This window comes from Bidens hawaiensis, unplaced genomic scaffold (genome assembly GCF_021521415.1).
Source record: "Bidens hawaiensis isolate Kalapana, Puna unplaced genomic scaffold, B.hawaiensis_p1.1 tig00020162_1, whole genome shotgun sequence".
Classification (NCBI taxonomy): domain Eukaryota; kingdom Viridiplantae; phylum Streptophyta; class Magnoliopsida; order Asterales; family Asteraceae; genus Bidens; species Bidens hawaiensis.
Genome location: NW_027493072.1, coordinates 182,856 through 196,828, shown reverse-complemented (window position 1 = coordinate 196,828; position 13,973 = coordinate 182,856). Strand labels below are relative to the sequence as shown.

General features: G+C 37.4%; 1 long non-coding RNA gene across 1 annotated transcript; it reads right to left on the bottom strand.

Annotated features, from left to right (window-relative positions):
• Positions 1-11,267: 11,267 nt before the first annotated feature.
• LOC143560053 (uncharacterized) lies at positions 11,268-13,091 on the bottom strand. The gene is made up of 3 exons (XR_013140041.1): positions 12,581-13,091; positions 11,747-12,065; positions 11,268-11,596 (listed from the first exon to the last, which is right to left on the bottom strand). It is a non-coding gene; the product is annotated as an uncharacterized LOC143560053 (long non-coding RNA).
• Between the last annotated feature and the right edge of the window lie 882 nt (positions 13,092-13,973).

Below are 13,973 nucleotides of genomic sequence, written 5' to 3'. Positions count from 1 at the left end.
GTCATGATGGCATCCCATGTGGATGGCATGCCATCTTTACCCGTTAAGGTGCGGATGAGCTCTGGGTCGTTCTCGCCCTGAATAAAAGCAGCGCGAACAAGATCTTCGCTAATGTTACCCAGACTTAGCTTCTTTGAGTTGAAGCGAGTGATGAAGTCTGGCAAAGATTCATCTTCCTCTCGAATGCATTTGAGGATTGTCCATTGCTCCTCGGTATACTTTGGTTGTTGGCTGAAGTGTTGGCTAAACTTCTGTTGGAAGTCTGCCCAGTCGTAGATGTGGTTGACCGGTAGACGATCGAACCACGCTCTAGCTGGCCCAACAAGCGTCATTTGGAACATGTAACACCACGTAGGTTCCGTCCAATTGCTGACGGTTGCCCCCGCTATGAATCTGTTCAAATGATCATCTGGGTCAGATATACCATCATATGTGCCTATGTTGGACATTTGTTTGGCACTTTTTGGGGCAATTGCTTCCACAATGTCCCTTGCAAATTTGGACGTTCCCGCATTTGCAACAGTTGGTCTAAATGTTTTGGAGAAGTCACGTGGGCTTCCACCTGTGTTTTTTGGTTTGAAGGCTTCTCCAAAACGCCTTCTCAGTTGGGAGTCCGTTTCCTTACGCTTCCCTTTTGCCCTATGGCGAGGGTTCGCGTCGGTGTCGGATTCCTCCGAGTCATCGTCCAAGTATTCTTCGAATTCGTCAGCCTGTTGGACGGAACGCAAGCGTTCGTCCAACTCAGCTTGGAATTCCCTCTGACGTGCCTCCGCCCATGCCTTAACTTCATCGAGTGTTTGGCGGGGAAGTCATGTTCGTTTCTCTAACTGGGGATCGGTGAATCCCAGTGAGCGATTATTTACTGCACTTGCCCCAGCTTGGATAACTGGGGTAGTGTTCGTAAAATTTACTTCACTTGCCCCGGCTTGGGTAACCGGGGTAGTGTTTGTAAAGACTGTGTAGCCAGTATTCCCCCCAGTAGCTGGGGTTGTGGTTACCGGAGTTTGTTTAACCATCTTTCCAGAAGTTTGAAAAAACTGAAAGGAAATGAAGTTCTAGCTTTTATGCACGGATGGCGCCAATGAAGAAACACTAACCGGACCCCGGGCAGATTACAGGTAACCTGGGGGTTAGATAGATGTTTCCCACGAGGGGTTAGACCCGGTAAAGATGGTTCTTCTGATAACCTGCAAAACAGACACCGTGAGCTTGTCACTGAGAAGGGGGGGGGGGTTCCTCCTTGTGACCACCCTCCGGCGTGAGAATCAGACTAGATTGCTCTTTAAATATAAATGTGTATTAAGAGATTGCTAGAGCAGATATCAGGTATAATATGATGATAATATGATAAGATGAGATGATCATACCATTTGGGGTATTTATAGCCGAAGGTAGGTTTCCAAGGAGGTGTGGCCGGCTGAATAGTGTTCCTGTTCCACCAACTGTGGCCTACGCACGTGCCCTGCTGGTAGTTGGTGGGTAGGCAGCGGCTGACAGTGACTAGGCCTGCTGTGTACTATTCCTTTTCCACCAACTGCCGGCTATGCACGTGGTATGACAGGAGTTGGTGAGTAGGCAGCGGCTAATAGTGACATACAGTACAAGAGCATGCTGCTCGCCATACTGTTGTCAATAAGCTGTCGTATCTTTAGTCAGATCTTTTGCCCATACCTCGTCAGGTACAGTACAGAAGATCTTCCCGTATCGTACGGACTGGCTTAGTTGGGCGGGAGTATTCCCCCTCCCGCCTTTGTGCGGGATTGTTCCCGGCTTTGCTCATTCCTTCAGGTGACACTGAGTGAATGAGAGCTAAGTGCCTTGTGCGTGTAGCCTTGCTGCGCGGGTGGCCTTCCCTGATGGCTTGTATCCGCAGCTGCGGGGATAGGCAGATTACTTCACCATTGGGAGGCATTTCCTGCGGGAACAGCTTGCGTACTGCGCGTAAGGACGTCACGTCTCTGAGCATGGTTGGTCCTGCGGATCCAGTTGGTTTCTGCGCAGACGTCCCTCTTCAAGGTGAGTCTTGCGGGTCCAACTGGGCTCTGCTGGGACCTACCTCTTCAGGCCACAAAAATACATACAGAAAAAAGTTAGCTAGAAAATCAAACTTGTTGATTTATATTATAAGGATAAGCAATGCAAAAACAAACAAACAAGAATCAAAGCATATATATATGTATAATCTAATAATCCTATAATCGCTTGCCAAGACAAGCAACGTAAGTTAAGTTGTACATTACAAACCATACCTTTCTTTCGTCTCAACGGTGCAAATTATGCAATAGCTGAGAAGAATAACAGCCTACAAACCCTAGTTGTTAGATTTTGTATAATATATAAATATGGATCCATATTATCGGGTCAAGTGATCCCTTGGCCCGCAAAAGTTTATAAATTCAAATGATCATCAAAATAAAATTTAAATAAATTAATCTCTGCCTTACGATAACAAATAAGAACTCAAGAGAGAGATGTAATGTTTACGTGGTTCAGTTTAAACTAGCATATGTCCATGGCAACAATCAGGGCCGTCTCCAAGAATCGTGAAAATTTTTTAGGGTTGAAGGCGAAAAAGAAATTTAGACCTTAGATATGTTTAGTAATTGAGTTTAAACTTTAAGAATACATAATTTTTAAACAATATATATAATTTAAAACAAAATAAAAATCCGGGTTTATCGGGGCTGTAATGCCAATAATTTGTAACTTGCGATATCAAAATGCAAAACTCGTAATATATTTATGGTCAAGTTAATAACTTAAGTGAGCGGGAAATCCGGATACGAGACGAAAGCTTCGGTGCACGAACTTAGCTTTAATGGGGAGAATATCTTCTAAAATGTTTTTATTTGGCTATATATAGGACTCTACTAGTCATATGTATGTCTTTTGTATGGTGTAAATAACCCACCCAAGGAGAGCTCACATTGGGTGGAGTCGGTTCGTTCTCAATATTATAAATCTTTTAATCGATTACGGAGTCGTTCACTATATTTATTATCTTTGTATTTTTGTTCAATCGTATGATATACCGCACGCGTCTCGCACGTTTATCAAGAACAAAACCGTTCATTTGCCGGATCCGGTTTCGGGACCTACAAGGTTGTTGGGCTGGGATCCGTCGACCACCCGGCCTTGCCTCATAGCCGGCTCTGGCCACGCTAAACAATTATGGTGTCCTAAAACCAAAATTTGGTGCTAGAGAAATCACCTAAAATTAAGTTGATAATTAGGATTTTGATAATTTGCCAAACCACCAAACCTACCCAAGATTAGTTTATGGCATAAAGGATTTGTGCATGCTGCGTATCACTTTGCCACCATGCCTAGTATTTACATACCTTATTACCAGTCTCCCGTATTATGTTCTTCTGTGTACCCTAAGTGAACTTGATCCACAAGGGGTAGCTAAGCCAACACAGCATAATTTGTTTCTAGTCTAATGTTTGAGCCGAGTAATCGCAACGCTATATTTATTTGAAATTATTAACTTTAATAATAAAAGTAATAACATAGAACCCTTTACAATTACCAAATTTACCACATGGTTCATCTATAAAACCCTCTTCATCATCCCTCCCAAAAGAAACAAAGAAATCATATACACATAATACATCTTTCTTGAAAAAATGGTAATTGCAACCAACCTCAACAGTACCAAAACCAACATGGAAGGACGATTATATGACGTCTCTGAATGTTCATCGTTATCATCCGTAATAGACCACGAAGAGTTCACAAGAATGAAGCGTGACAAAGGCGGCATATACCGAGCCGGAGGTGAAAGAAACTGGTGAAGATTTTGGTTGAAGAAAGCAACAAAAGCTTCTATGGATCTTCGAAACCTTCGAATTTCCAGTACGGTCCATTTAGTTACTCAATTTCGATGAGGTAGATCATGATGACGATTGACAAATATTATTCATATCAATCTGGATGGTCCTCTTAAGTCTCAAGTTTTAGTTGAGTCGTCTGAGTTAGTGTGAGTTATTAGTTTATGTGAATTTAGAGCTTGGTTAAAGCTACAAACACCCTCAATTTGCACTTTTGGTGTACATAAAACACCAATCTGAAGATAAACTAATGCGAACTGTTACAAGTTTGTTATAATCTGTGACGTGGCGAATATCATAAATTCTTCAAAGCTTTTTTCCTCCTAGACAAAAAGTAATACATTGAACACTTGCCATCACTCTAAAAAAGTTTGCATCCAATTTACTAGCAAGGCAACAACATTTGCTCTTTTGCAAAAAGTTGTACATCTCTAAAAACATATTTCAAATACATACATATTCAAAATTTGGTGATTTTTGTGAATAAACTAGGTGTCCATACAAGCGAGGCAAAAGCATTTGCTCTTTTGCTAGTTGCTATTCTTTTCAAGCTTTTAGAAAGCTTGAACTGGAAGAAAGCCTTCCTGAACGGGTTGGCGTGTACATGTTTATATTTTCGGGTCAAAGAGGAACTATATATGTTTCTATCTACTTTTGTTTCTTGAATTTACTATGTCTCTTGAAACGTTTTAATTTAGTCTTTAAATGGTCATTCCAGCAAAGAAGGAAGGTAAAAACCTCCATCATTGAGACAAGAGAATCATTTAATTCACATACACAAGTCAACTGAATTCTATCAGTAGTCAATACTCCACATGATAATCAAGTTAATAAAAACAAAAAAGAAGACTGCTGATCGAAACATTACGGAAAGCTGTTGAAGCGAAGTTGCATCATCCAAGGGCTTTCTGCATCACATCATTAAACAAATAGAATTATAGAGCTGCTCGTCTAAAACTAAAAGCTGGTAAGTTCCTTTTTTTGATTAAAATGCTCACCATTCCTAATTAAGAGAAAAGAAACGAGATTTGTATATGTATAATCAGAAACAAATTCTCATTGTTACATATTCTGCCCGGATTTGGGTTAAAATGCGGCCGCACTCTTTGGTGTAAAAATACTGCACAGATTTTGGTGAAAATGCTGAGCCTTTTTTTGAGAAAAATTTTTAGAAATAGGAAATATTAAAGAGGTGTAATGGTTTATGGAAGAGAGAAATTTTTTTTTGGTTTCTAGGTGTTCCGCCATTTCAAATGGCGGAACCGACCATGATAGCATAATCTGTCAGAAACTGTCTGGTGACCTGGCTCTTATTTTGGTGTTCCGCCATTTGAAATGGCGGAAGTGAAATATAAACCGCATTTTCCGCCATTTCAAATGACGGAACACAATTTTCACCTATTATAGGCTGCCCCTATCATTTTTCTCACTTCTGCCATTTGAAATGGCGGAAGTGAATAGTGAGGGTAAGTTAAATGTGTGGTCAAAAAATATGCAGAAAAAGTGGGTCAGTCACTGTTCACATACGCTATTTAAAATGTCGGAAGTGAATAGTGAGGGTAAGTTAAATGTGTGGTCAAAAAACATGCAAAAAAAGTGTGTCAGTCACTGTTCACTTCCGCCATTTCAAATGGCGGAAGTGAATAGTGTGGTCAAAAACGTGCCAGAAAGGTCATGTCATGTGTCATAGGTTGTGGGTACTGTTTACATCCGCCATTTCAAATGACGGGAGTGAGAAAAATGAATAGGGGCAGCTAGGGGTGTGCACGGTTTGGTTCGGTTCGGTTATTAGCATTAACCCAACCTAACCGATCGGTTATCGGTTCGGTTCGGTTAATTTCGGTTAATAACCGGTATCAAATTTGGGCTAAAATTTTGCTTAAAACTACATGAAATGAATATTTAAATACATGAAATGAATGCACAAATACATGAAATGAATGCACAAAGTTCAGGTGATTCGAATGAACGAACGAATAAAGGAATTGAGTTCGATAGGGAGCATTCATCAAGTGAAGATGGAAGAATTGTTTTAAGTCCCATGATAGTTGGTCATGAAGTTGTGAAAGCAAAATTTGTTTCATATCAAAAACTGGGTAATGCAGTTCTAAATAATGGCAATCTCGAAACTAACTCATTTGTAACCAGGAAAAAGAAACCTGCAGGTAGTGTTATAAAGTCGAATCCAAGAATTAAGCTCAAGGAAGTGCGAGCGTTACAAGGTGTGAAGGATCTTGGAGGAACGATGGAATTTGGTATTGAGAGGGAGTGTAAAACTTGGAGCAAGACCAACTTGAAGGACCCGAATGGTTAAATGCGAAAAGTATAAGGGTGGTACGGAAGATTTCAATGGGCGGTTTGGTGGTGGAGATCCAAAGTTCGGGAACCAAGTTGAATAACTTGGTGTCATGGTTATATTTATTTATTATTAAATAAATTAGAAGTTTAGTTTAATTATGTTTTCTAGTTTGAGTAGGATTAGAATTGTGGGTGTTATATAAACCCATCAAAAAGTTTATTTTTAGAGAGTACAAAGTATTTTGTTCTTATTTCTTACTAATGAAAAGTGTCGCATAAACGTTTTATGCAATATCGTGTTTGGTGTTCTTGATTCACTTGTCTAAGATTTAACAGGTATGCGAGTGTTATGGTGGATGGTTGTAGGAACCTGTTATGGTGGGATGGTTGTAATGGAAATTTCCTTTGGTGGTGTATGGCAGCCTTTGTGGTGAAAGGCAGATGTGTTACTAGATGATGGTGCTCGGCGACTATGAGGGCGGATAGTGGTGGTAAAAGGCAACAATGACGGTGGTAAGCGGTTATGATAATAGATGATGGTCGTGTAGATGGCAGTTTTAGTGGTTGAAGACAAGTGTGACGGGGTGGAAAAGGATGACGGGAATGTAAAGAGAAAAGTGAGGTAGGTAGTCGATATGATCTTCAATAATCTAAGATTAGCAACAAAACTAAGAAGCATTGATAATCCGTTGATGACTGCTGACATATTACCGAGTACTACCTTTATTTCTTGAACTTAATCATATCATGAGAAGTCATTTTGGGCCTACCATACTTGTTTGCGAATACTACGCATTGCTGAGCCTCTGCCCATAACAAGTCATATAGGTTTACTAATCCTTCTATGTGAACATCATACACTTTTAAGACTTTGGTGGGTCTTGACATGTATGATGTATCTATGGGTTATTTATGCCTACACAAACCAGGGCCGGCCATAAGGTGTGGCCGTCACAGGCCCGCCATCCCGCTAGGCCAGATTTTTTTTAAATTATATGTATTTTTATTAAAACAATATGTATATGTAGTGTTTGTACTCAATTACATAACCATTAGTTTGGTCTAATGGTAAAGGGGTATGACTCATAACCCAAAGGTTATGGGTTTCACTCTCATTTGAAGCATGTTTAATCCTAATACAAAAGTTTTTCACACAATCCAATTATAACAAAGTAAACCCATATAATTGTTTAAACCCAACAAAAAAAAATTTTTACTTAAGACCAAAAACAATTTTCACCTTCGGCCCAATATTTTTTTTCTTTCTCGAAACCGAGCCTGACACAAACCTAGTTATATTATTTTTTTACGACTGTAATAACATTAGTATTATATATTTATTTACATATCTTAGAAATAAGTTCTTTTGTGTATATTTTCAAGATCTTAAAACAAATTATATTATGTTACAAATAAACTGAATTACACTTTCACACATTACAAACAAGTTACATAACATTTTCAAGTATTACACATTCACCTATCTTTGTATGTACGATTGTAGGTACATGTTGAACACATTCCCTTACCTTTAGATGTGTGACCACGAAACCCGATGAGTAGATGAGGGCAACACACAAAATAATATACTACATTCATATGAGTTCACAAGTCCCAATGACATGAGTTGGCAAGAATGCAAAAAAATATTTTTATATGTGCACACACCAAAATATATACACACATTGAAACTCACTCCAACTATCTTCATGTCTTTAAGTGAGATCTTCACACCTAGCTATATGCTACGCCACAATTGAATTCGTAACAACGGAGCGCGTTTAAATTCCGAGACCACTAAGTTAAAACAAACACACTAACAAAAATATTATGGACTCTCTCCCCACAAACCACACCCAAACATTGATTTGCTATATTCGAAAATAGAGAGGTTGGCTTTTTTATACTTGATTCAAATACTTGATATTTATTGGCTTTTTTATACTTGATATTTATAAGCGAGAAAAAAGATCAAATAAGAAGTTTGATATTTCTAAGAATGCTAGGAATGATGGTATTTTTATCCATCTCACTTTTTTAATTGATTTTATAAATCAATACTTATAATCATGTTTCATCTTCCATAGAGCTTCAATGTCATCCATCACCAACAACACCAAGCTTCATTCTGATCCATCTCCGGCAACGCCACCACCGTCCACACTGTCTCCACCGTTGCACCCACCTCATGCTCGCCGGAAAAAAAACGCACCCAACCACCACTGCGCCCACCTTTTGCTCGCCAGAATAGCGCACCCACCTCCTACTCTCCGCCTCAACCACTTACGTCCATCATCTCACCCATCTCCTGCTCGCCGGAAAATTGGCCTGCAACAAGCTCCTGTTCCAAAACGGTTGAATTTGTTTTGATGGTGGTTCCGCTCGCCGCGTTGACTTTGTTTGCTTCCCCATTTGTGAACTGAGCTGTAATTTGCAGATTGAAATAAATCTGAGATTGAAACAGTAAATTGAATTTGGGTGTTGTAGTTGATGAAAAACACAATAAAAAAAAGACACAATGAATAAACTAAAAAAACACAATTTGACCCGCTGAGTTTATAGCCCGCTAGGTCTTCTTTGTAAATTGTGTATTTCAACTTTGTTCTATTTGAGAGAAAAGTGAGTGTGCGGTGATTAGCTTTTTTAGATAATCACCGATTGTGTTTTTCCTATTATATTAATATAACACAACACCCGATCCGAAAAACAAAATTATAAAAACACGAGTGTTTATTTTTCATTTAAAAAACACAATCGTGTGTAAAAACACAATTAAAAAAACACAATAGAAAAAACACTATGAAAAAAAACACAATAACAAAAACACAATGAAAAACACAATATAAAAAACACAATGGAAAAAACACTATGCTAAAACATAATTGGATAAAACACAATGCCTATAACCTATTACACAATGTATAAAACACCCACTAATTTTTTTTAATTTTTTTACAACAATATGGTACTCATATTAAAGATAAAAAAACGCTCATTATTAAATTGATTTTTTTATATAAAAAAAGATGTCGTATAAAAAGTTATTGACGTTTTAGAACGACGGGAGAATTAACATGTGCCTTGCATATGAGTAGAGAAAGTCAACAATTATGTGTTCTTCCTTTTTTACCCTTATCCTTATTTCCCACATGATTTTCTTTCTAAGTTAATCTCAACCATTCAAATATAAAATGAATGGAAAAGATTATTTCCTATCATTCCTACAAAAACTAATTTTCTTATTATAACTCAACTCTTATAAGCGATACTTGAATTGCTATTTATAAATATTATTTATGATAGACGATCCATCGGTTACTGGTCCTACACAAACCTACCAATGAATTGTCGACTAACAATCCATCGTTGCATGCCATACACAACAAATGACCAAAACGTCTGAGCGGGAATCTAACTCAAAAGTCTCACTCTCAAACTAATCGATGGACTATCCGTAGGTAATAGGCCCTACACGACAAACGTTTGAATCTGAGTGGGAATTCAATATCCAAAGTCTTATCGTCACACGCCAACAAATAGCTGTCGGTAAAATTTTTATTTTAGTTTTCTTATATTTTCTAAATTTATATGTGCTTACTTACTGTCAGAGAAACCTCGTAATTAATTACCTACGGATATTTTCCATCGATAATTATCCTCAATGATACTTCTTTTTTTAGTAGTGGTAGTAATCTTGAATCTTAGCCTACTTATATACACGATTATGTAATTTACTAGTTTGTTTAATAGTAGTGGTGTGGTTTGATTCAGTTTCACCAAGATAGACTTGTAGCACTAGTAACATAGCCATAAGAAAGTTTTGCTATAAGATTGTTTTTCCTTGTTATCTTATATATTCGAATTGTGAAACTTTATATTTGGAATTGTTGTTCAATGTTCATGTATATACTACATGAAGATCTAGATGCTTTACCTACTGTTTCCAACAATACTACACACATATACATGCCATATTCTATAAGAATATGTAAACACTCAACCTAAAACACAGTTTTGGACACCTAAACATGAACACAATATTCATTCATGTAACCTTAAACGCCCAGATCCGAACTGGCTAGTGTAAGGATATAACAGTAAACATGTTAGTTGAACCGATAAAACTACCTATTTACACCTTCACTAGTGTCCTATACCCTTTGGGCTTGGACCAGTTGAAGCTAGCTTATAATAAGTTTCAACTTTGTTCTCAGAGTTGTAGTACTCATCATGAGCATGATCATCAGTTTTTGATGGTTGAGAAGATGCTGATAATTTCGTGGGCTCCAACGTAGGAACCGGCTTAGGTAAGGAGCTGTTTATTGACTCAGCAAACGCCACCAGCATCACCGTCATCAAGAACATCAAGAGGAACCGGCTACTCATTGATGATAGCTTACCAATAAGAGGGTTGGAAGTGTGTGTTTATATAGTGTTTGTTTGGATGTGGATTGCTATACCGGGTAAGACTCAAGAGAATCTGGAAATTAAGGGGGTGGTGGAGAAATGGGGTGGAAAAGAATGGTGCAGCCGCTGCCGGCCAAAATCTCAATAGGTGTGCATATCCTGGCTTTACTAATGAGCGGTTGGTTAGGATGTTAAGGGCTTTTAGAGTTGTAGGGTCCTTTTTCTGGTTATTTTTTGTGTTTGACTTGGAAACTGGAATGTTTGAATGATGATTCCATTATGTTTGGTTGAGTTTTATAGATTGACACTTTTGCACTTTTCTGATTCTCCAATACATATGGGATTCTCTTTTAACTAAATGTAGAGCTTAGTTTGAATATATGCCAAAATTACACTAACAAAGCATGGATGAACGAGTAGGAAGCATCGTTGCTATTGGCGTGGGTCGATACCATCAGCGATCCATTCACTGGTTCACAACCTTCAGTTTTGGTTAAACATTCGTGACTATTTTCATACCTGCATGGGTCGGGAACGATACCGTTCCATGAAGCAGATACGTTGAAACAAGAGTTACATACTTACATAGTTGTATGTGATGAAAATGGCTTAACTTACCATGTTGTAGTTGTTGAAAGATATTATTACCACTAATGATAGATAGGCAATCTTGAATTGGTAATGACTATGAAAACATGTATTTGCAAAACACTAGACAACGTTTCTTTAGTTTAATTATTCATGTCTTGTTTTCGTATTAACTTGCATTCAAACTTCCCAAAGCCGAAACTTTGTTAGCCATAAAGACTAGATGTACACCATACACATATATAGTCACATTCATAGGACATAAGAGAACATACTTGGAAAACCCTTACAATGATTCTTAATTTTTCGGTTTTTTGGGTTCCGGTTCCACAAGCACTGTAACATCCTCTTTGGTATCTTCTTTTCCATCACCTAACATTTATTATTTCCAAAGAAAGATAGCATTACTAAATCTTGTCATCAAAGATATCATTTAGCTTGAAAGATAATGATGGGTAAAAACTGATAACCTCTTGCTTGGCGTTTGGCTGTAACATCCTTTTTGGTATCTTTTTCATCACCTAACATTTATTTATTATTTGCATAGTCATTATTGAATCAAAGAAAGATACTTATCATCTAGCTTGAATGATAATAATTAATGGGTAGTAGTAAATTACAGAGTTTGTAAGGAACTGTACGTAGCTTCCGAACTTGGGAAATCAACTCCTCCTCATCAGTGTCTTCATCCGACTCACCAGTGGATCCAATGACGTCTCTATTGAACTCCTCAGAACTCATGTCAGAAAATTTGTTCAAACCGATCCAATGACTAATTCTTAGATTTGAATTATGATTCTCTACTCTACGCATAGCTTCTTGAAACGTTTTGAATCTCCTTGCCTTCTCATCATGACCAGTATACGTCTTGTTGTGTTTTTTCATCCAGTCCTCAAAAACCAACATGTCATCATACGGCATTGTGGCAATCAATCGCCACTGTATTTATATAATAATAACAAAATCATGGGTTTAGAAACCTGGAGGAAATTTATTTATATGATGACAATTAACCATGATTTAGCTAGGCCACAAATATACATACAGATAACAATAGTTAGCAGGTAAATTATAGAACTTGTTGATTTATAAGGATTTAGCAATACGAAACAAACGCGGCCAAGACAACCAACCTAAGTTAAGACTTGTGCGTAAAAAATCATACCTTAATTTATTTCGTCTCAAACAAGAATGAAAGCGTACAAACCCTAATCGTTAGATTATGTATCATATATGTATACGTACGGGTCCATACTAGGGTTGCAGTAAAGAAATCGATTAGAAGTGAAACGATTAACAGGAATCGACTGGCCAGCGATATGAAAATTAGGATTGCAAACGAAAAATTGAAACATACAGCGATTAACGAAAGATAAGATAATAATATCCAATTACACGAAAAAAAAGAAATCTGAAACAAAAGCATATGTATATGTACATAATAAAAACCATACCTTGCTTTCGTCATCTAGGGACTGACCAGTGATTCCAACGAGGACTCTTTGGAACTCCTCGATCAGAACTCATGTCAGCAAATTTGTTCAAACCGATAAAATGAGTACCTCTTGGATCTGAATTATGATTCTCTATTTCACGGAGAGTTTGTTGAAACAATTTGAATCTCCTTGCCTTGTCATCACCAGTATACGTTTTGTTGTATTCTTTCATCCAGTCCTCAAAAACCAACATGTCATCAGCGTCGGATGCCGACATTGTAACAATCACACCTGGATTTAAAAACAATGGGTTTTGAATGAAATCTGGAAACCCTTTGAGGAGGAAATTTATTTATATCTCGAAAAGAAAAGAAAAATCTGATTTAGGCCACAAAAATACATACAGAAAAAAGTTAGCTAGAAAATCAAACTTGTTGATTTATATTATAAGGATAAGCAATGCAAAAACAAACAAGAATCAAAGCATATATATATGTATAATCTAATAATCCTATAATCGCTTGCCAAGACAAGCAACGTAAGTTAAGTTGTACATTACAAACCATACCTTTCTTTCGTCTCAACGGTGCAAATTATGCAATAGCTGAGAAGAATAACAGCCTACAAACCCTAGTTGTTAGATTTTGTATAATATATAAATATGGATCCATATTATCGGGTCAAGTGATCCCTTGGCCCGCAAAAGTTTATAAATTCAAATGATCATCAAAATAAAATTTAAATAAATTAATCTCTGCCTTACGATAACAAATAAGAACTCAAGAGAGAGATGTAATGTTTACGTGGTTCAGTTTAAACTAGCATATGTCCATGGCAACAATCAGGGCCGTCTCCAAGAATCGTGAAAATTTTTTAGGGTTGAAGGCGAAAAAGAAATTTAGACCTTAGATATGTTTAGTAATTGAGTTTAAACTTTAAGAATACATAATTTTTAAACAATATATATAATTTAAAACAAAATAAAAATCCGGGTTTATCGGGGCTGTAATGCCAATAATTTGTAACTTGCGATATCAAAATGCAAAACTCGTAATATATTTATGGTCAAGTTAATAACTTAAGTGAGCGGGAAATCCGGATACGAGACGAGAGCTTCGGTGCACGAACTTAGCTTTAATGGGGAGAATATCTTCTAAAATGTTTTTATTTGGCTATATATAGGACTCTACTAGTCATATGTATGTGTTTTGTATGGTGTAAATAACCCACCCAAGGAGAGCTCACATTGGGTGGAGTCGGTTCGTTCTCAATATTATAAATCTTTTAATCGATTACGGAGTCGTTCACTATATTTATTATCTTTGTATTTTTGTTCAATCGTATGATATACCGCACGCGTCTCGCACGTTTATCAAGAACAAAACCGTTCATTTGCCGGATCCGGTTTCGG